General features: G+C 43.3%; 2 long non-coding RNA genes across 15 annotated transcripts; one reads left to right on the top strand and one right to left on the bottom strand.

Moving 5' to 3' along the window:
• The first annotated feature begins 7,237 nt into the window (after positions 1-7,237).
• On the top strand, positions 7,238-13,657 carry LOC127002921 (uncharacterized). Of its 14 annotated transcripts, XR_007756727.1 has the most exons (6): positions 7,238-10,433; positions 10,486-10,849; positions 11,058-11,109; positions 11,214-11,317; positions 11,942-11,993; positions 12,514-13,657. It is a non-coding gene; the product is annotated as an uncharacterized LOC127002921 (long non-coding RNA). The 14 variants fall into 14 exon arrangements; XR_007756721.1 differs by lacking the exons at positions 11,058-11,109; positions 11,942-11,993 and adding an exon at positions 11,786-11,837 and having other exon boundaries at positions 7,239-10,849; XR_007756724.1 differs by lacking the exons at positions 11,058-11,109; positions 11,942-11,993 and adding an exon at positions 11,786-11,837 and having other exon boundaries at positions 7,239-10,797.
• Positions 13,658-16,518: 2,861 nt separating this feature from the next.
• Positions 16,519-17,695, bottom strand: LOC127003150 (uncharacterized). The gene is made up of 2 exons (XR_007756986.1): positions 17,410-17,695; positions 16,519-17,235 (listed from the first exon to the last, which is right to left on the bottom strand). It is a non-coding gene; the product is annotated as an uncharacterized LOC127003150 (long non-coding RNA).
• Positions 17,696-20,501: the final 2,806 nt, after the last annotated feature.

Consider the following 20,501-nt stretch of genomic DNA (forward strand, 5'->3'; position numbering starts at 1 on the left):
CACACACACACACATACATAAGGAAATTGTATACTTGTAATTTTGTTTTTCCTTCAGAACTTCTTAAATAAATTCCTCTCATTCTTTCTTTCCTTCTTTTTTTACTGTTTTTTTCTTCTTATTTTCTATTTTTTTTAGTTTATTGAGACCTTTTTTTTTTCTTCTTTTTCGTCACTTAATGCAACAAACAACTTTTTTTTAATAAACGTAAAAGTCATCTACCTTTCTACTTATCTATATTTATCTATGTATCTAATTATAAATCTATCAACGTAACACGCATTCCCAATAGACCATTCAGTAACCAGAGCTATATTCATCTATCTACACGTCTACCCCATCATCAATACATCTTTCTTTCTATCTATCTATCTCTAATTATAAACCAATCTAATATCCTCTCCTCAAATCACTCAATAACCAAATCTATCTATGTCTCTATCTATCTAAATATCTTCCTTTCTATCTATCTATCTCTAATTATAAACCAATCTAATGTTCTCTCCTCAAATCACTCAATAACCAAAGCTATCTCTATCTATCTATCTATCAGTCAACCTTTCCAGCTATCTATCTCTAATTGTAAACCAATCTAACATTTTCTCCTCACTTCATTCACTAACCAAACCTGTCTCTATCCCTCTATCTATCTATCAGTCAACCTTTCCAGCTATATATCTCTAATTATAAACCAATCTAACATTTTCTCCTCACTTCATTCACTAACCAAAGCTGTCTCTATCCCTCTATCTATCTATCAGTCAACCTTTCCATCTATCTATCTCTAATTATAAACCAATCTAACATTCTCTCCTCACTTCATTCACTAACCAAAGCTATCTCTATCTCTCTATCTATCTATCTATCTTTAATTATAAACCTATCTACAGTAACATCCACTCCTCACATTCAAAAACCAAATCTTTCTATCTATCTATCTGTCTACCTTTCCATCTATCTATCTATCTATCTCCAGTTATAAACCGATCTACAGTAACATCCTCTCCTCACATTCAGTAACCAAATCTTTCTATCTGTTTACCACCCTCTTCTCAAATCACTCACTAATCAAGGCTATCTTTATCTCTATCTATCTATCTACCTGTCAATCTATTCATGACCCTCCCCGCACACCTCACCTTTCAGACAAACAGCTCACTCTGATTCATTAAGCGAGAGGTAACGTGCCCTTGAACGAAGCCCAGCAACGCACGATAAATAATAGATGTGTTTTAAGATGCTCTCAAGGTTACGAGTACCAGCTATCGGGAAAGAAGGAGGAGGAGGAGGAAGAAGAGAGAGAAAATTATATAGATTTCAAAAGAGGGGAAGAGGAAGAGGAGGAGAAGGAAGAAGTAGGGGAAAAAGAGAGAAGGTTACTAGTACATGAACTATAGGAGAAGGAGGAGGAGGAGGAGGAGGAAGAGAAAATTATATAGATTTCAAAAGAGGGGAAAGGAACAGGAGGAGAAGGAAGAAGTAGAGGAGAAAGAGAAAAGGATATAGGTTTCGAAGGAGGAGGAGGAGGAAGAGGGATATGAAGAGGAGGAGGAGGAGGAAGAAGAGAAAATGATACAAGTATTTCAAGAAGAGGGGAAGAGGAAGATTCGGAACAAGAAGTAGAAGGAAAATTGCAAGAGGAGGAGGAGGAGGAGGAGGAGGAAAACAGAACCATGAAAAGCAGAAAAAAGGAGACGGAGAAAGAAAACCCAAAAAAAAAGGAAGACAAATAAGAAGAAGGAGAAGGAAGAAAAAGAAGAGGAGGAGGAGGAGGAGGATGGGACAAGGAGGCGTGGAAAGATTGACAGATGAATGGAGAGTTGATGAAAGGGAGGAGAAGAGAGGGGAAGGGAAGGGAGGAGAATGGGTGTCTGAAAGTGTATGGTGAAGATTTTGATGAATAAGAAGATAGATAAGAATGGATAGTAGTAGTAGTAGTAGTAGTAGTAGTATGATGGATAAAATTATAGAAAAGAATATGAAATAATTTGACGAGGAAAAGAAGAAGAACCAAAGAGAAGGAAATGAATGGAGAGGAAGAAGAGAGAGAGAGAGAGAGAGAGAGAGAGAGAGAGAGAGAGAGAGAGAGAGAGAGAGAGAGAGAACTGACCGAAGGAAGGAAAAAGCGAGAAAAGAGGAAAGCGGGGGAAATCAGTGGAGAGTGTGTGTGTGTGTGTGTGTGTGTGTGTGTGTTTGACTTTCTCTATCATGTCTGTCTATATCAAACACACACACACACACACACACATACACACACACAAGCACAGTGACCTTGACACATTTCAAGAATGAAGGAATCTCTCTCTCTCTCTCTCTCTCTCTCTCTCTCTCTCTCTTCCTTCCTCCTCCTCCTCCTCCTCCTCCTCCTCCTCCTCCTCCTCCTCCTCCTCCTCCTCCTCCTCCTTTTTTTCTTCTTCCTGGTTTGTTATGGTGCCTGTCTTCCTTCCTTGTCCTTCTCCTCCTCCTCTTCACTAGCAGGAGGACGCAAGAGGAGGAAGAGGAGGTCACAGGTAGCGGGCAGGTGTGTTGGTAGTTGGTCTGATCACGTGACCTTTAAACTTTATCCTTCGTAAGAACAAGTTTGGCTAATTTTTTTTTTCATGATCTGTTTTTTAGTTCCTTTCTTCCTTTCTTTCTTCTTTCTCTCTTTCTTCTTTTTCCTGTGTTTTCTTTTCTTCCTTCCCAATTCTTCCTTTTTTTCTTTCTTATTGTCTTCCTTCCCTTCTTCCTTCCTTTGTGTTTCGTTCTTTCCTTCCTTCCTTCTTTTCGTCCGTTCGTTCTTCCTTCCCTCCTTCCTTCCTTTCTTCTTTTCTTCTTTCCCAATTCTTCCCTCCTTCCTTCCTTTCTTCTTTTCTTCCTTCCTCTTTTTCTTTCTTATTTTCTTCCTTCCTTTCTGTTTCGTTCTCTCCTTCCTTCCTTCCTTCCTTCCCTCCCTCCCTCCCTCCTCCTCCTCCTCCTCCTCCTCCTCCTCCTCCTCCTCCTCCTCCTTCCTCCCTCCCTCCCACCTCCTCCTCCTCCTCCTCCTCCTCCTTTCAGCATCCGTCAATTATCTTCCTATTCTGTCTCCTTCCTCCTCCTCCTCCTCCTCCTCTTCCGTGATGTAACACTGAGCCATCAATGTTTGTTCTTTGCGCCATTGGTTCAGGGTTCGAGCCCCGGGAAACAACTTTTTTTTGTGTGTATAGAGACTTGCGCCATCACACACACACACACACACACACACACACACACACACACACACACATACACACACACACACACACACACACACACACACACACACACACACACACACACACACACACACATCCACACACACACATACACACATTGCATTGTATTGTCCAGTTAAAGAAGAAGGAAGGATGAGGAGGAGGAGGAGGAGGAGGAGGAGGAGGAGGAGGAGGAGAGAAAAATAAGTGAAGTTAAGAAATAAGGAAGAAAGAAAAGGAAGTGGAGAAGGAAGAAAAAAGGAGGAGGAGGAGGAGGAGGAGGAGGAGGAGAAAGAAGAAGGAGGAGGAGGAGGAGAAGGAGGAGGAGGAGGGCGAGGTTACTTGGCAAGGGAAGTAGACGAGTAAGGTCATACACACACACACACACACACACACACACACACACACACACACACACACACACACACACCGAAACAAAACAAAAAAAGTCTCCCCTCAACACACCCCAAAAAAGAAAACGGAAAACAAAGAGCATAAGAAAAATAGAGAAAATATTGACAAAGAAGAAAACACGAATGAAGAAAAAAGAAGAAAAAAAAAGACTATGGTACATTCAGTTGTCTTCGTTTCGCTTCACCTGACGCTAATTAGTCTGTCTGTCAGGTGATGTTTCTCCTAATGTACCTGTCTGGCTGTTGTTGTTGTTGTTGTTGTTGTTGTTGAGGGGTAGTGAATGGTATGTATAGGGTATGAACAGCTGGAGGAGGAGGAGGAAGAACAGAGAAGGGAGGAGGACAAAACAAGAGGAGGAAGAAGAGAGTAGAAAGAGGAAGAGGAAAAGCAAAAGACAGGAAGAAGAGTAAGAAAGAAAAGGAAAGGGATTGGAAGAGAAAGAGGAACAGAAGAAAGGACGAAGTGAACGAGGAGAAAGAAGGGAAGAGGAAAGGATGAAAGGGAGAGGAAGAAGAAAGGAAAGAGGAGGAGGAGGAAGAGAAAGAATAGTTTAAGAAATAGGAACAGAGGAACAAACTGAAGCGAAGAGGAAGAGGAGCAAAGGAAGGATGAAGGGAAGAGGAAGAGAAGAGGGAGAGGCGCAAGGAAAGGATGAAGGGGAGAGAAAGAAGAAAGGAAAGAGGAGGAGGAAGAGAAAGAATAGTTAAAGAAATAGGAACAGAGGAACAAATGGAAGCGAAGAGGAAGAAGAGCAAAGGAAGGATGAAGGGAAGAGGAAGAAGAGGAAGAGAAGAAAGGGGAGATAAGAGGGGAGGGGAGGGGGGAAGGGGAGTCAGCTGGTTCCCTTTGACATTTAGACTCGCGTTTCAGAAGACCGGAATTAGAGAGAGAGAGAGAGAGAGAGAGAGAGAGAGAGAGAATAAAGGTATCTCTCTTCCGCCTTAACCAAACTTGTAGCACTGATTTTTCGACCCCTACAATACTTTTTTTTTTTTTTTCGTCTCACCTCACGTCGCCTTCCGCCAACTCCCCACTTCCTTTTCTCTCTCTCTCTCTCTCTCTCTCTCTCTCTCTCTCTCTCTCTCTCTCTCTCTCTCTCTCTCTCTCTCATCGAATAATATAAATAAATTCAACCACAAAGGAAACACAAAAAAGAAGAGGAGGAGAAAGAAGAAGAAGAAGAAGAAAAAAAAGAAAAAGAAGAAGAAGAGGAGGAGGAGGAGGAGGAGGAAGAGGGGATACCATTATTACTCTTACTCTCTACAAAAACTAACGTAACATTTTTTCTTTCATTCCAGGTAAGATTTCTGGGTGTAAGGTGTGAGTGGGCGTTTGAATGAGCCGCAGGTGACCACAGGTAAGTATATTAAGGCCTCGTAGTCTTCAACATGTCCTCGCTCAAGCGCACGCATAATTGACAAGGCTTTCGTGGGTGTTGTGTTGGGCATTTCCAGGGGTAGTTTTATGACCCTGGTGGTAGTTTGATCCTTCCTCTGTACTGTGAACCCAAGGAAACACTCATTAGAGCCCGACTGATCTCCTTTATGGGCATTTCCAGGGGTAGTTTTATGACCCTGGTGGTAGTTTGATCCTTCCTCTGTACTGTGAACCCAAGGAGACACTCATTAGAGCCCGACTGATCTCCTTTATGGGCATTTCCAGGGGTAGTTTTATGACCCTGGTGGTGGTGGTGTGACCCTTCTTCTGTACCCTGAACGTAAAGAAACACTGATTAGAACTCGACTGATCTCCTTTATGTGCTTTTCCAGGGGTAGTTTTATGACCCTGCTGGTAGTGGGACCCTTCTTCTGTACCCTGAACCTAAAGAAACACTCATTAGAACTCGACTGATCTCCTTTATGGGCATTTCCAGGGGTAGTTTTATGACCCTGGTGGTGGTGGTGTAACCCTTCTGTACCCTGAACGTAAAGAAACACTCATCAGAACCCGACTGATCTCCCTTCTCTCTCTTTATTTTTTTTCCCTCATCTTCATTCTCTTCTTCCTCTCTCTCTCTCCCTTTCTTCCATCTCCTTCTCCGTTCCTCCTTCCCTTTCTCCCTTCTTCCCTTCCCCCGTAGACCCCCTCCCTTTTCTTCATCCTTCCCTCTCCCTTTCTTCTCCCTTCTCCTCTTCCTCCCCCACCCTTCCTTCCTCTTACTCCTCCTTTTCCTTCTTCCCTCTCTCTCTCTCTCTCTACCTTCCTCTCCCGATACACTTCCCACTCCTCCTCTTCCTCCTTTTTTCCCCTCTGTCTCCCTCTTCCTCCCTTCCTCCTCCTCCCTTCCCCCCCTCCCACCCACACCTGTCTCCGTACCTGTCAAACTCGTCTCCTTATTAATGATGTTTGAAGTCGCAAAACAAGAGTGAAATTGAAGATACTCGCAACTTGCTTTGGCCCATTGCTATGTTTGTTGATGCTACTACTACTACTACTACCACTACTACTACTATTACTACTACTACTACTACTACTACTACTACGGAATTTCCCCTTCATTCCCCTCTTCTCCCTTCAAAATACTTATCTCCCTTATCTTCTCCCTTCTTTCCTTTTTATTCATCCCTTTCTTTCTCTTTTTCCATCTTTTATTCTGTTTTTCCTCTTCCTTTCCATTCCCTCTTCCCATTCTTCCTTTCTTTTTCTTTTTCTTTTTCCTTTTTTTCTTTACTCCTCCCTTTTCTCACTTCTCCTCTCCCTCTTTTCTTACCCATTTTCCCTCTCCCCACTTTCTTCCTCTTTTCCCCAAGCCCCCATTTCTTCCCCATGCATTCTCCTTTCCTCCCTTTCTACCCCTTTCATTGCCTTTTCCTCTCTTCCTTTCTTCCATTCTCTTTTCCCTTTTCCTTCCTTTTCTTGCCCTTTTTCTCTCTTCCTCATTCATTCTTTTCCTCTTCTTCCTTTCATTTTCTTTTCCCCCTCTCATCCCCTTTCATTCTCTTTTCCTCTTTTTTTCCTTTTCCTAACCTTTTCCCTTATTTTTCTTCCCATATTTCCTTCCTTCCCTTTTCATTCTCTTTTCCTCTTTCCTCTTTTATTCCCTTCCCCTATTCCCACTTTCGTACCCTTTCCAATTTCCATTATTTTCTTTTTTCCCTTTTTCTTCCTTTTCTTGCCCTTTTTCTTTTTACCTATTATCTTTTCCACATTTCCTTCCTTCCCTTTTCATTCTCGTTTCCGCTTCCCTGTTTCATCCCTTTTCCCTATTTCCACTTTCTTACCCTTTCCAATTTTCCTTATTTTCCTTCCCCCCCCCCAAAAAAAAAAACACAACTAGAAGACTAAACAGACCTCACCAATTTATCTTCTTTTTTGTACATATATACAAACGAACCATTTATTTATGTATTTAGTTTAAGCTACGCCCTAAAGGAGGTTATGGGAAGGTTACTCTCGTCGGGGAAGAACCGTCTCAAGGTGACGCAACTTAAGGTTTGGGTGTGGTAGAGTTGGGGAGGTGAGGGGGTGGGGAAGGGGGGGGGCTGGTTTGACTTGGGGGTGAGGGGGTGTAGCTGTAGGATGTTGTTTTAGGGGGATGGGGGGCGAAGGGGGTGGGGAAGGGGGAGTGTTTGAAGGGGAGGTGGAGGAAGATGTTGGTTTGTCTTCAAGTATCCTCCTCCTCCTCCTCCTCCTCCTCCTCCTCCTCCTCCTCCTCTCTCTTGCTGTTTATCTGACTGACTGGTTCTGTGTGTGTGTGTGTGTGTGTGTGTGTGTGGTGCTGCCTATAATACCGGTAGGTTGTCTTGGGGAGCCTCTTCGACGGCCCAGCTCTGTAGTGGCGCGGGCGAATTTTTTTTATAGTGGCTGCCGTGTTGTATGACTTGCCTGGCCCATGCTACCCCCCGGCTCTTCTCTTGACCGAAGGCGCTGAAGTTAGGGTTGATTGAAGATGTGGGCAGCATGTGGGTAACCCTCAGACACTCCGCGATGGTTGAAAACTCAGTGTGCTTCGGTGGAACTTAAACCTCGGTCTGTGTGTGGTTTTGAATGCTGTCTCTTACCTTAACCCGTCTCGATATTAATAAAACGCTAAAAGAGAGAAAGAAACCAGAAGGAAGGATAACAAAGAGCAAAGTCAACAGAAAACACAAACAGTAACAACAACAACAGCGTGAGATCAAGAAAAACGTAACACGCAGAGCCAAAACGAAGAACAGGTCTCACTACTTCGGCTTCCGGGCAACCGAGCGGCGTCTCCCATAACGTCTGCTTTGTTACTATGGCAGGGCGGAGCGGCAGACGGGTGGGTGGGCAGGTGGGCGAGCACGTGACTGATAGCTTAAGGGTCTCCTATTCTTTGTTAGGTCTGTAGCGTTTGACTGATAGCTTAAGGGTCTCCTATTCTTTGTTAGGTCTGTAGCACGTGACTGATAGCTTAAGGATCTCCTATTCTTTGTTAGTTTTGTAGCATTTGACTGATAGCTTAAGGGTCTCCTCCTGTCTGTTAGTTCTGTTAGTGTATTAGTTTGTTAGCTCTTGCCTTTTAGTGTTAGTTAATGTTGGATCATGTTAGTGGCACAAAAATTCGATGTTGCTTTGCTTGCTTCGTGTATATTTGTCTTGTTTGTTTCGCGGTGTGTGTCTCTGTGAGCCCTCCCTTACCTCCTCCTTCTGTTATTACTATTCCTCCTCTTCCTCTTCCTCCTGCTCCTCTTCCTCCTCATCATCAGTTTTTGTCATCATCATCGTGTTGGTCAAAAATACTGGTCCTGAGGCATCTGCGAGGTGGCGGCAGCGAAGCAGACCATTAGAGAAAATGAGTTGCCCGTACACAGTCTTGTCCCGAAGCCGCTGGTATAGAAAAAACAAGTATTCTTTTTTTCATTCTTAAGAAGTTGCGTCGTTTCTCCGTCTTACAAGCGTTGCGTAATAATGTCACAAGGGTACAGCAAAGGCAGAGATGAGAATATACCCTTAGATACATACCCTTTGAGCCTGTGGTGGGATAGACCATTAGCCCTTCCCCAGGTACCCCCGAAACAAGGATGAACAGCTGGGTCGGCCACATGTTGACTGCCTATACCGGGACTCGAACCTGGGCCAGCAGATTTGTAGTCAGGGAGGCAAATCACAGCACCACTACGAGAAAATATGTCGTAGTTTGTTTCTTCTTTTTTTTTTCTTTAGTTGATTAGTTTGTTCGTTCTTACCCATAGAAGTCTTGCCTCACCTCCACCACAACCACCACCACTGCTACCTCCACTACCACCACCACCATCACTACATCCACCATCCCCTCCACCTCTCATATCTTCGGTCACGTCCACCTGCACTGCTATTACCCAACTCCTCCTCCTCGTCTTCCTCCACCGCCATCTCTTCTACATTCACACAAAAAACGTCTTCCTTTACCCCGGGGCGCCACTGGGTTAGTTTCATCACAGGGTTGCTCACCGCCTTCCCCTACGTCTAAGAAATGGATAGGAATGTGTGTTTTTATATACCGCCCCTATTCTCAAACATTTCGGGGGATACACACCCACATTTGGTAAGGCATTGATGGAGGTTGTGTTGGTATTTCCATGGGTAGTTTTATGAGCCTAGTGATAGTTTGGCAATACTTCTTAACCTTGCAATCACCTATATCATCTTGAGACTTGTTCCTCTGATTCTAAGGCTCTTATTCTCAAACATTTCGGAGCAGACATACCCACATTTGGTAAGGCATTGATGGAGGCTGTGTTGGTATTTCCATGGGTAGTTTTATGAGCCTAGTGATAGTTTGGCAATACTTCTTCACCTTACAATCATCTATATCATCTTGAGACTTGTGTTCCTATGATTCTGAGGCTCCTATTCTCAAACATTTGGTAAGGTATTGATAGAGGTTGTGTTGGTATTTCCAGGGGTAGTTTTATGAGCCTTGTGAAAGTAATGGTTTGACAAGGTTTCTGCACCATGAATGTGGAAATAGGGCTTTGGTATGGGTTGTGTTGGTATTTCCATTGGTAATTTGATGAGCCTAGTGATAGCGGGAATAGAGAATGCGATAATAAGGCTTTGTTAGCGGTTGTGTTAATATTTCCATGGGTAGTTTTATGAGTCTAGTGAGAGTTTGACAAGGCTTCCGGACCGTGAACGTGAAAAAAAGCACTCACGAGAACCCGACTCCTTTTTGTTTTTGGAAGAGAGAGAGAGAGAGAGAGAGAGAGAGAGAGAGAGAGAGAGAGAGAGAGAGAGAGAGAGAGGGGGGGTAAGGAAGTAGGAGAACATAGATGAAGAGGAAGAGGAAAGGGAGGAAGAAAAAAAGGAAGGTTGAAGGAATGGAGTGTATTGAAGAGAGAGAGAGAGAGAGAGAGAGAGAGAGAGAGAGAGAGAGAGAGAGAGAGAGAGAGAGAAAAGAGACCCACGGTGGTAGAAACAGCTGATGGGATAGACCTAAGGAATGCAATGGGTTGTGTGAACGACTCAAACGGGTTCTGTTCCTGTCGTTTTTAAAGTTTACCGTTTGGTTGTCTAGGGGGACTTTGGTTGCCGGTTCATTTCCTTAGGCCTCTTTTTTTATTTATTTTATTCATTTCTTTTACTTATTTATTTATTTATGTATTTATTTATTTATTTTTGGTGTATGGACAAGTGGTGTTGATCTTGTGGTGGTTAATGTGGTTTATCGTTCACTGACGTCGCTGGTATTCATAGTTCATAGTTCACTCGCTTGTCTGTCTGTCTCGTTCGGTTGTTTTGCTATTCCTTGGTCATGATTCTCTCTCTGCTCCACTTGTTTCAAAGGCGAAGTATTGTCAGTTCGTCTTCGAGTCGCTTGGATTGCTACCTCGTGTCGCATTGAAATTTCTAGCATTGGCAGAGGTGTGATGGATTGGTACTTCATGTTGCATTGAAATTTCTAGCATTGGCAAAGGTGTGATGGATTGGTACTTCATGTTGCATTGAAATTTCTAGCATTGGCAGAGGTGTGATGGATTGTTACGTTATGTCGCATTGAAATTTCTAGCATTGGCAGAGGTGTGATGGATTGGTACTTCATGTTGCATTGAAATTTCTAGCATTGGCAGAGGTGTGATGGATTGTTACGTTATGTCGCATTGAAATTTCTAGCATTGGCAGAGGTGTGATGGATTGGTACGTTATGTCGCATTGAAATTTCTAGCATTGGCAGAGGTGTGATGGATTGTTACGTTATGTCGCATTGAAATTTCTAGCATTGGCAGAGGTGTGATGGATTGTTACGTTATGTCGCATTGAAATTTCTAGTATTGGCAGAGGTGTGATGGATTGTTACGTTATGTCGCATTGAAATTTCTAGTATTGGCAGAGGTGTGATGGATTGTTACGTTATGTTGCATTGAAATCTCTAGCATTGGCAAAGGTGTGATGGATTGTTACGTTATGTCGCATTGAAATTTCTAGTATTGGCAGAGGTGTGATGGATTGTTACGTTATGTTGCATTGAAATCTCTAGCATTGGCAAAGGTGTGATGGATTGGTACTTCATGTCGCATTGAAATCTCTAGTATTGGCAGAGGTGTGATGGATTGTTACGTTATGTCGCATTGAAATTTCTAGCATTGGCAAAGGTGTGATGGATTGGTACTTAGTGTCGCATTGAAATTTCTAGTATTGGCAGAGGTGTGATGGATTGGTACTTCATGTTGCATTGAAATTTCTAGCATTGGCAGAGGTGTGATGGATTGGTACTTCATGTCGCATTGAAATTTCTAGCATTGGCAAAGGTATGATGGATTGGTACTTAGTGTCGCATTGAAATTTCTAGTATTGGCAGAGGTGTGATGGATTGGTACTTCATGTTGCATTGAAATTTCTAGTATTGGCAAAGGTGTGATGGATTGGTACTTCATGTTGCATTGAAATTTCTAGTATTGGCAAAGGTGTGATGGATTGGTACTTCATGTTGCATTGAAATTTCTAGTATTGGCAAAGGTGTGATGGATTGTTACGTCATGTTGCATTGAAATTTCTAGTATTGGCAGAGGTGTGATGGATTGGTACTTCATGTTGCATTGAAATTTCTAGTATTGGCAAAGGTGTGATGGATTGTTACGTCATGTCGCATTGAAATTTCTAGTATTGGCAGAGGTGTGATGGATTGGTACTTCATGTTGCATTGAAATTTCTAGCATTGGCAAAGGTGTGATGGATTGTTACGTCATGTTGCATTGAAATTTCTAGCATTGGCAAAGGTGTGATGGATTGGTACTTCATGTTGCATTGAAATTTCTAGCATTGGCAGAGGTGTGATGGATTGTTACGTTATGTCACATTGAAATTTCTAGCATTGGCAAAGGTGTGATGGATTGTTACGTCATGTCACATTGAAATTTCTAGCATTGGCAGAGGTGTGATGGATTGGTACTTCATGTTGCATTGAAATTTCTAGCATTGGCAAAGGTGTGATGGATTGTTACGTCATGTCACATTGAAATTTCTAGCATTGGCAGAGGTGTGATGGATTGGTACTTCATGTTGCATTGAAATTTCTAGTATTGGCAAAGGTGTGATGGATTGGTACTTCATGTTGCATTGAAATTTCTAGTATTGGCAAAGGTGTGATGGATTGTTACGTCATGTTGCATTGAAATTTCTAGCATTGGCAGAGGCGTGATGGATTGTTACGTCATGTTGCATTGAAATTTCTAGCATTGGCAGAGGTGTGATGGATTGTTACGTCATGTCGCATTGAAATTTCTAGCATTGGCAAAGGTGTGATGGATTGTTACGTCATGTCGCATTGAAATTTCTAGCATTGGCAAAGGTGTGATGGATTGTTACGTCATGTCGCATTGAAATTTCTAGCATTGGCAAAGGTGTGATGGATTGTTACGTCATGTCGCATTGAAATTTCTAGCATTGGCAAAGGTGTGATGGATTGGTACGTCATGTTGCATTGAAATTTCTAGCATTGGCAGAGGCGTGATGGATTGGTACTTCATGTTGCATTGAAATTTCCAACATTTTCAGTGACTTAATTTAGGACCGTGTTCACATAAGTCTTTGAGCTTGCCTTTCCTCCTCTTTACTTTCTTTTTCTCCCTCTTTTACCTCTTCTTTACCCTTTCTTTTTCTTCCTTTATATTTTCTTTATCGGTAGTTTTTAGTTCGTCTTCACATCATTACTTGTCATCATCTGTAATCTAAGACCACAGATACATATATACGTTTTAAACCTTCCCTTCCTCACTCAGTAGTTCAGGAGGGATGTTTGGCCTCAGTAACATCATTGCCTTGACGTCGCATGCTTCTCTCATCAGGGTCAGGCGTGCCAGTGCTCCGAGATACTGTTTTCATCCCTTTTTACTATTCTCGAATCACGTTAAACTATTGGGTGACGTCAGTGGGCCTACTTCACATGCTTTAGAGTCCGAGGTCAGGCGTACGTGTCCTGGAGGCCTTGTTTTTACATTTGTGGCTATATTATTATTATTATTATTACTTTTCATTTACAACAAAGGAGACAGCTCAAGGGCACAAAAAAAGGAAACAATAATAATAAAAATCCCGCTACTCGCAATCCCGCAAAACCCGCTACTCATTAGTCATGTTTTTTCTGCTTCATTTGTTTCATAGGCCAAATATCATCTATTCGTTTTCATTCGAGTCGCTTGGATCAGTACTTGAAGCTGCATTGAAATTCCCGTGCTAGAATTAGATTAGTATTTAAAGTTGCATTGAAATCTCCTTGCTAAAACTGTACTTACCTTCAATGTGGAGGTGGAAGAGTAATGCTAGAGGGAATGTAGCGGAGCGTGGGAGCGTGATGGCTAAGACTCTAATGGTGCGTGTTAATCCTCAAGAATCTAATGGGAGGTGGAAGTGCAGTGCTTAAGAATCTAATGTGAAGCTTATGGAATCCCTTGGACATCGGGCGACGCACTCAAAGCTCAATCCATGGCTGTCTTGAGGGTTGAGTAAGGAGGGGGGGGGGGTAGGTTAAGAGGTAGTGGTTAGAATCAAAGAGTTGTCATAAGGGATCAAGGGAAATAAGTGAAGAGTTTATGAGTGGGATCGAAGGGGGTATTGTCTTGGGTGTGAAGATGGGATGCGTGGAATCGAAGGAGGACTTGTCAGAAGGGAAAGGGGGGGGAATGGAAGGGAGTGGGTTAGGAGGTTCGAAGAGCATCAGGGGGACAGGTTATGGGGGGCGGGTGGGATCGGGACGGGGTGGGGGAGAGCCTAAGGGTACGAGGGGGACATTGAAGGGGGGGGAGTGCTAAGGGGTATCTAGGGAACAGGTTAAGGGGTGTTGTGGGGATGGTAAGAGGGGGAGGGAATTCAGAGCGGGTGGGGGTTTGGGGGGTATGAGAGGGACAGGTTAAGGGGGGGGTGGAATCGAGAGCAGGTGGGGTTTTGGGGGGTATGAGAGGGACAGGTTAAGGGGTGATGGTGGAAGGTTAAGGGGGGGTGGAATTCAGAGTGGATGGGGTTTGGGGGGTATGAGAGGGACAGGTTAAGGGGTGATGGTGGAATGCAAGGGGGGTGGAATTCAGAGCGGGTGGGGTTTTGGGGGGTATGAGAGGGACAGGTTAAGGGGTGATGGTGGAAGGTAAGGGGGGGTGGAATCGAGAGCGGGTGGGGTGCCAAGAAGATTAAGGGGCGGGGTGTGGTTGTCCTGGCAGCCAACCTGGTGTGGCTCGGCAAGGTGTGGCCGCATCCTGGGGGAGAAGTTGACCTCACTCCGGCGGGCACGTGTACCGGGACGGGTCATGGAGGTCACCCTTAGGCCCTGAGAGAGAGAGAGAGAGAGAGAGAGAGAGAGAGAGAGAGAGAGAGAGAGAGAGAGATTACTAGGCAACATGACAAACAAAGAAATAGATAGACAGACAGACAGACAGACACAAACAGACAGACAGACTGAATAGGCAATATGACTAACAAATAAGTAGATAGATAGAGACAGACAGAGGAAGACAAACTAACAAACATATAAATAGATAGAAAGATAGTGGTTTATATGGGAATCATCGGAAAAAGACAGACAGACAGACAAATAGACAGATAGATAGATAGCGTATTGACAGATCACCGTACCATGACACTACAAGGAAATCTAACAACAAAAACAAAAAGCAATTAGGTTCAGATCCCCCTCGGCAAAAAGAGAGCGCTGGGTTCGATTCCCCGTGTCGCGTACTACAAGACGACTCGCTGCGCACTGAACACGGGAAATTAAAAAAAATTAAAAAATCGTAGCCAGAGGACGTGATGAGGCTCCCCCCCCCCCCTCCCCCCCGATAAAAAGAGCGTGTGTGTGTGTGTGTGTGTGTGTGTGTGTGTGTGTGTGTAAGGCTGCCAAGACTGTCGAGATGTGAGTGGGCGGAACTTTTTTTTTTTTCTTTTCTTTCTTATTTTTCTTTTTCCTTGTCTTTTTCTTTTTTTCGCTTTTTATATTTTCTTTTCTTATTTTCTGTTTTCTTTCTTTATTTTTTTCTTATTTTTTTCTTTTTCTTCTTATTTTTCTTTGTCTTTTTTTCTTGCTTTTTTATTGTTTTCTTTCTTTTCTTTTTTCTTTATTTTTCCTCCTTATTTTCTTTTTTCTTCTCTTCTTCTGCTTAGTCACGGGGTCACCTCTGAGGCCTCTTCGGGGGGTGCCCTTTGCCCTTGGGATCGACACAAGGGCGCGGGCTTGTGCTGGAGCCGGAGAGAGGGGAAAGAGATCTGGGTCCGTATTCTGAGACGCTTTCAGCTTTCACAAACACTATATTCAAAGGCCAGACAGGAGATAAGTCGGATTCTCATGAGTTTTTCTTCACGTTCACGGTGCAGAAGCCTTGTCAAACTATCACTGGGCTCATAAAACTATCTATGGAATTACCCACAACCTCTACGGAAGCCTTACGTTTAGAGAGGGAGGAATGGGAAGGAGTTCGAGGCGAGAGGAAATGGGTAACTGGGGAGGAGAGGTGAGAGGGAGGAAGCAAGGGAGGGAGGGTAAGAAGGAATGGAAAAGAAGAGAAAGAATGGAAAGGTGAAATAAATGAAGAGAAATAAGAAAGAGAAGAGAAGAGATTAAATGTTTGTGTTAGGTCAGTGTTCCCAGCCTTGTCAAGCTATCACTAGGCTCATGGAACTACATATGGAACTACCCACAACAACCTCTACGAAAGCCTTGCCATGTGGGTGTGTGAGCCCCGAACCACTTGAGAAGAGGGCCCTTGGTTATGTTTGGCCCAAGACTGATCTCAAAGGCCGAGTGTCAAGCTTTTATTCAACTCTTTGCTTGCGCGTGTTGTCAAGAATTGGTACTTTTATTTTTTGTTGACATTCCACATTCTCCTTTTTTTTCTTGTCTTCCTCCTCCCCTCCTCCTCCTCCTCCTCCTCCTCCTCCTCTCTTTCTTCTTTTCTTCTACTTGTTTTTTTTTTGTTTTTTCGTTTTATCCTTCTGATTTTCATTCTTCCTCCTCCTCGTCTTTTTCTTCTTCTTCTTCTTCTTCTTATTATTATTATTATTATTATTATTATTATTATTATTGTTATTATTATTCCTCTTACCCTTCTTTTTCTTCTTTTACTTCCCACTTTTTTCTTCTTTTTCTTCTTTTTCTTGTTCTTCTTCGCTTTATCCCTCCTCTTCTTCTTCTGATCATTCTTTACCTTATCACTCTTCTTCTTTCTCTTGTTCTTTATACTATCCTTCTTCTGCGTCGTCATCATCATCATCATCATCATCATCTTGGCATTCCTTCAGGGGGGGACTAAACCTTAAATTAACGTCTTGCGCAATTCTCAGGCTTGGCGGAGAGAACGAGTTTGTGAGTCGCTAGTGTGCCTATTCTGGAGACCACCGGCTAAGGCTTTGGAGGCCCCAGCACGGCGGCCTCTCGGTGCGACAACCCATGACAGACGCTACCCCATATTCTTACACGCATCGAACTCCCATTACGACTATTTTTCAAGGCCGCAGAGAAGATTAATAAGGTTGTCATGGGGTCTTTTCCAGTGCAAGGCGCAGAGGTCGGGTTAAACTATCGCCGGCATCACAGAACAGTCTATGAAAAGCTTAGCAACTTCTGTGAGAGGCTTGGTTTTCATGGGGTCTTTTCCAGTGCAAGGTGCGGAGGTCTGGTTAAACTTTCACTACCATCACAAAACAGTCCATGAAAAGCCCAGCAACTTCTGTGAGAGGCTTGGTTTTCATGGGGTCTTTTCCAGTGCAAGGTGCGGAGGTCTGGTTAAACTTTCACTACCATCACAAAACAGTCCATGAAAACCCAACGACTTCTCTGAGAGGCTTACTTACTAAGGTATCAATAGTTAGTCAGGTGAGGTTGGGTTAGTATTTCCATGGGTAGAGGTCGGGTTAAACTTTCACTACCATCACAAAACAGTCCATGAAATCCCAACGACTTCTCTGAGAGGCTTTTCAAACAGACGAACTGAGGTACCAATAGTTAGTCAGGTGAGATTGTGTTAGTATTTCCATGGGTAGAGGTCGGGTTAAACTTTCACTACCATCACAAAACAGTCCGTGAAATCCCAGCGACTTCTGTGAGAGGCTCTTCAAACAGACGAACTGAGGTACCAATAGTTAATCAGTTGAGGCTGTGTTAGTAGGTCCATGGGTAGTTTTATGAGCCTGGTGATAGTTTGACAAGGCTTCTGCACCATGGATGTCATAAAGCACTCCTGAGAACCTGACTGGCTTTCTTTGTGGCCTTGGGAAATGTTGGTTGTGAGCCGAAAGTTTCTGATGGGCCGTAGAAAGCTTTCGTAGAGTTGTGTTAGTAGGTCCATGGGTAGTTTTATGAGCCTAGCGATAGTTTGACAAGGCTTCTGCACCATGGATGTCATAAAGCACTCCTGAGAACCCGACTGGCTTTCTTTGTGGCCTTGGGAAATGTTGGTTGTGAGCCGAAAGTTTCTGATAGGCCTTAGAAAGCTTTCGTAGAGTTGTGTTTGTAGGTCCATGGGTAGTTTTATGAGCCTAGCGATAGTTTGACAAGGCTTCTGCACCATGGATGTCATAAAGCACTCCTGAGAACCCGACTGGCTTTCTTTGTGGCCTTGGGAAATGTTGGTTGTGAGCCGAAAGTTTCTGATAGGCCTTAGAAAGCTTTCGTAGAGTTGTGTTTGTAGGTCCATGGGTAGTTTTATGAGCCTAGCGATAGTTTGACAAGGCTTCTGCACCATGGATGTCATAAAGCACTCCTGAGAACCCGACTCACCTCCATTGTGGCCTTTGGAAATAGTTGCTGGAGAGCCGAAAGCGCTTGAGTTTTTTTTTATTTTTTTTTTTTTACAACAAAGGATACAGCTCAAGGGCACAAAAAAGGAAACAATAATAAAAAAAAAAAAAGCCCGCTACTCGCTGCTCCTATACGGACCTTAGTAAGCTTTCGTAGGGTTGTGTTAGTAGGTCCATGGTTAGTTTTACGAGCCTAGTAATAGTTTGACAAGACTTCAGCACCATGGATGTGAAAAGCACTCCTGAGAACCCGACTAACTCTCTTTGTGGCCTTTGAAAATAGTTGCTGGAGGGCCGAAAGCGTCTTGGCATTCGGACCTTACAGTGCACATCAACCCACATTTGATAAGGCTTTCGTTGAGGTTGTTGAGGGTATATCCATGGTTAGTTTATGGGTCTAGTAATATAGATTGTTTGTCAAGGCTTCTTCACTCATAAGAACCCGGCTAATATCCTTTGTGGGCTTTGAAAATAGTTGTAGAATAGAATACGGGGCTTGGAAGCTTCTTCGTCGACACCTGGTACCGGCGAGCTCTCGAGTAGCTGGAGGATGGCAAAAAATTCTCGTGTGCTGCGACTCGGCTGGTTTTTTCCTGTTTGTTGTGGTGGGAGGTGGACTGCCCTGTTCCTCTTCATCTTTTCCTCGTCGTCATCGTCTTCTTTTTCTTCTTTTCCTTCTATTTCTTCTTCTTCATATCTTTCTATTTCTTCTTTTTCTTTTGTGCTTTTCATCGCTTCTTTGTGGCCCTGTTCCTTTTTTTTCATCCTTTTTCTTCATCGTCGTCGTGTTCTTTTTCTTCATTTCCTTCTATTTCTTTTGCTTTTTGTTCGTCGTGTTCTTTTTCTTAATTTCCTTCTATTTCTTCTTTTTCCTTTTGTGTTTTTCATCGCGTCCTTGTGGTGTGAGGTAGACCGCCCTGTTCTTCTTCTCCATCTTTTTTTTTTTCTCGTCGTCGTCTTCTTTTTCTTAATTTCCTTCTATTCCTCCTTTTTTTGGGCTTTTCCTCACTTTTTGCGTCTCGAGGGCTGGGCCAGAATGCAGCTGAAGAGGGCGAGTAACCTTCCCGTATTACAAAGAAATATATAGACATGGAGCGGGGTGGTTCCTCTTACCTTACGTTCATTCACCGATTCATCACTACGACACTGAAATTACTCTTAGACATTCCGTTGTAAGAATTATCCTTTGTTTTGCGTGTAAGGAGGATATGGAGAAGCACTATAGCCCATGTAAATAGTTGTGAGAGCCGAAAACGTTTGAGAATACTGACCTAAGACGCACAATTCTCAAACTGTCTTGTGTGGCGAATGAAAACGAACTGAACAGAACTGAATAGAACCAGACTAACCTTATTTATGGCCTTTGAAAATAGTTGTGAGAGCCGAAAACGTTTGAGAATACTGACCTTAGACGCACAATTCTCAAACTGTCTTGTGTGGCGAATAAAAACGAACTGAACAGAACTGAATAGAACCAGACTAACCTTATTTATGGCCTTTGAAAATAGTTGTGAGAGTCGAAAGTATGTCATGGTTGGCATTCTCCGACGCTCCCTTCTCTCACATCAACTATTTCCAAAGGTCAAAGAGAGGATCAATCGGGTTTTAATGAGTGTTCTTTTTAGGCTCACGGTACAGAGGAAGGATCAAACTACCACCAGGGTCATAAAACTACCCCTGGAAATGCCCACACCTACTGCGAAAGCCTTGTCAAATATGTGTTCTTGGGCGGCGAAATGTCTCATAATACCACTCTTAGACATTCCGTTGTAAGAATTATCGTTTGTTTTGCGTGTAAGGAGGATACGGATAACCACTAAAACCCATATTCTCAAACATTTCGAGGCCTACACTCATATTTTGTAAGGCTTTCGTAGAGGTTGTTGCGGGTATTGCCTTGGGTAGTTTTATGAGAACCAGACTAACTTCACTCCTGGCCTTTGGAAATAGTTGTGAGAGCCGAATGCGTCTGAGGATACGAACCTAATACATCCACATTCAATAAGGCTTCGGTAGAGGTCGTGTTAGTATATCCATGGGTGGTTTGATGGGCCTAATGTTAGTTTGACAAAGTTTCTGCACAATGAACGTGACTAAAAACTCTTGAGAACTCGACTAACCTCATATATGGCCTCCAGAAATGCTTGTTTTAAGAGAGAGCACTGAGCTTAGACGCACACTTTTCAGCCTGTCATGTGTGGTGAATCAAAACGAACTGAACATAACTGAATATAACCAGACTAACCTCATTTCTGGCCTTTGGAAATAGTTGTGATAGCCGAGAACGTTTGAGAGTACTGACCTAAGACTCACAACTTTAAAGGGGGCTTCGTGGTGCAGTGGTTAGCACACTCGGCTCATAATCGAGAGAGCCCGGGTTCGATTCCCGGGCGGAGTGGAAAAATTTGGGCGGCTTTTCCGATACCCTACGCCCCTGTCCACCCAGCAGTGAATGGGTACCAGGTATTAATCGGGGGTTGTGTCCCGTCTCCTGGCATCTGTTCCCTTCTCATATAATTCCTTCCCCTTCTGTCTCTCTCCGGCATATGACCACAGATGTTGCGCCGACTAAACGAAACTTTCCAACTTTCCGCACAACTCTCAACCTGTCTTGTGTGGCGAATAAAAACGAACTGAACAGAACTGAATAGAACTGAATAGAACCAGACTAACCTCATTTATGGCCTCTGGAAATACCCTGAAAGCCGAAAGTAT

This window comes from Eriocheir sinensis, chromosome 24 (genome assembly GCF_024679095.1).
Source record: "Eriocheir sinensis breed Jianghai 21 chromosome 24, ASM2467909v1, whole genome shotgun sequence".
Classification (NCBI taxonomy): Eukaryota; Metazoa; Arthropoda; class Malacostraca; order Decapoda; family Varunidae; genus Eriocheir; species Eriocheir sinensis.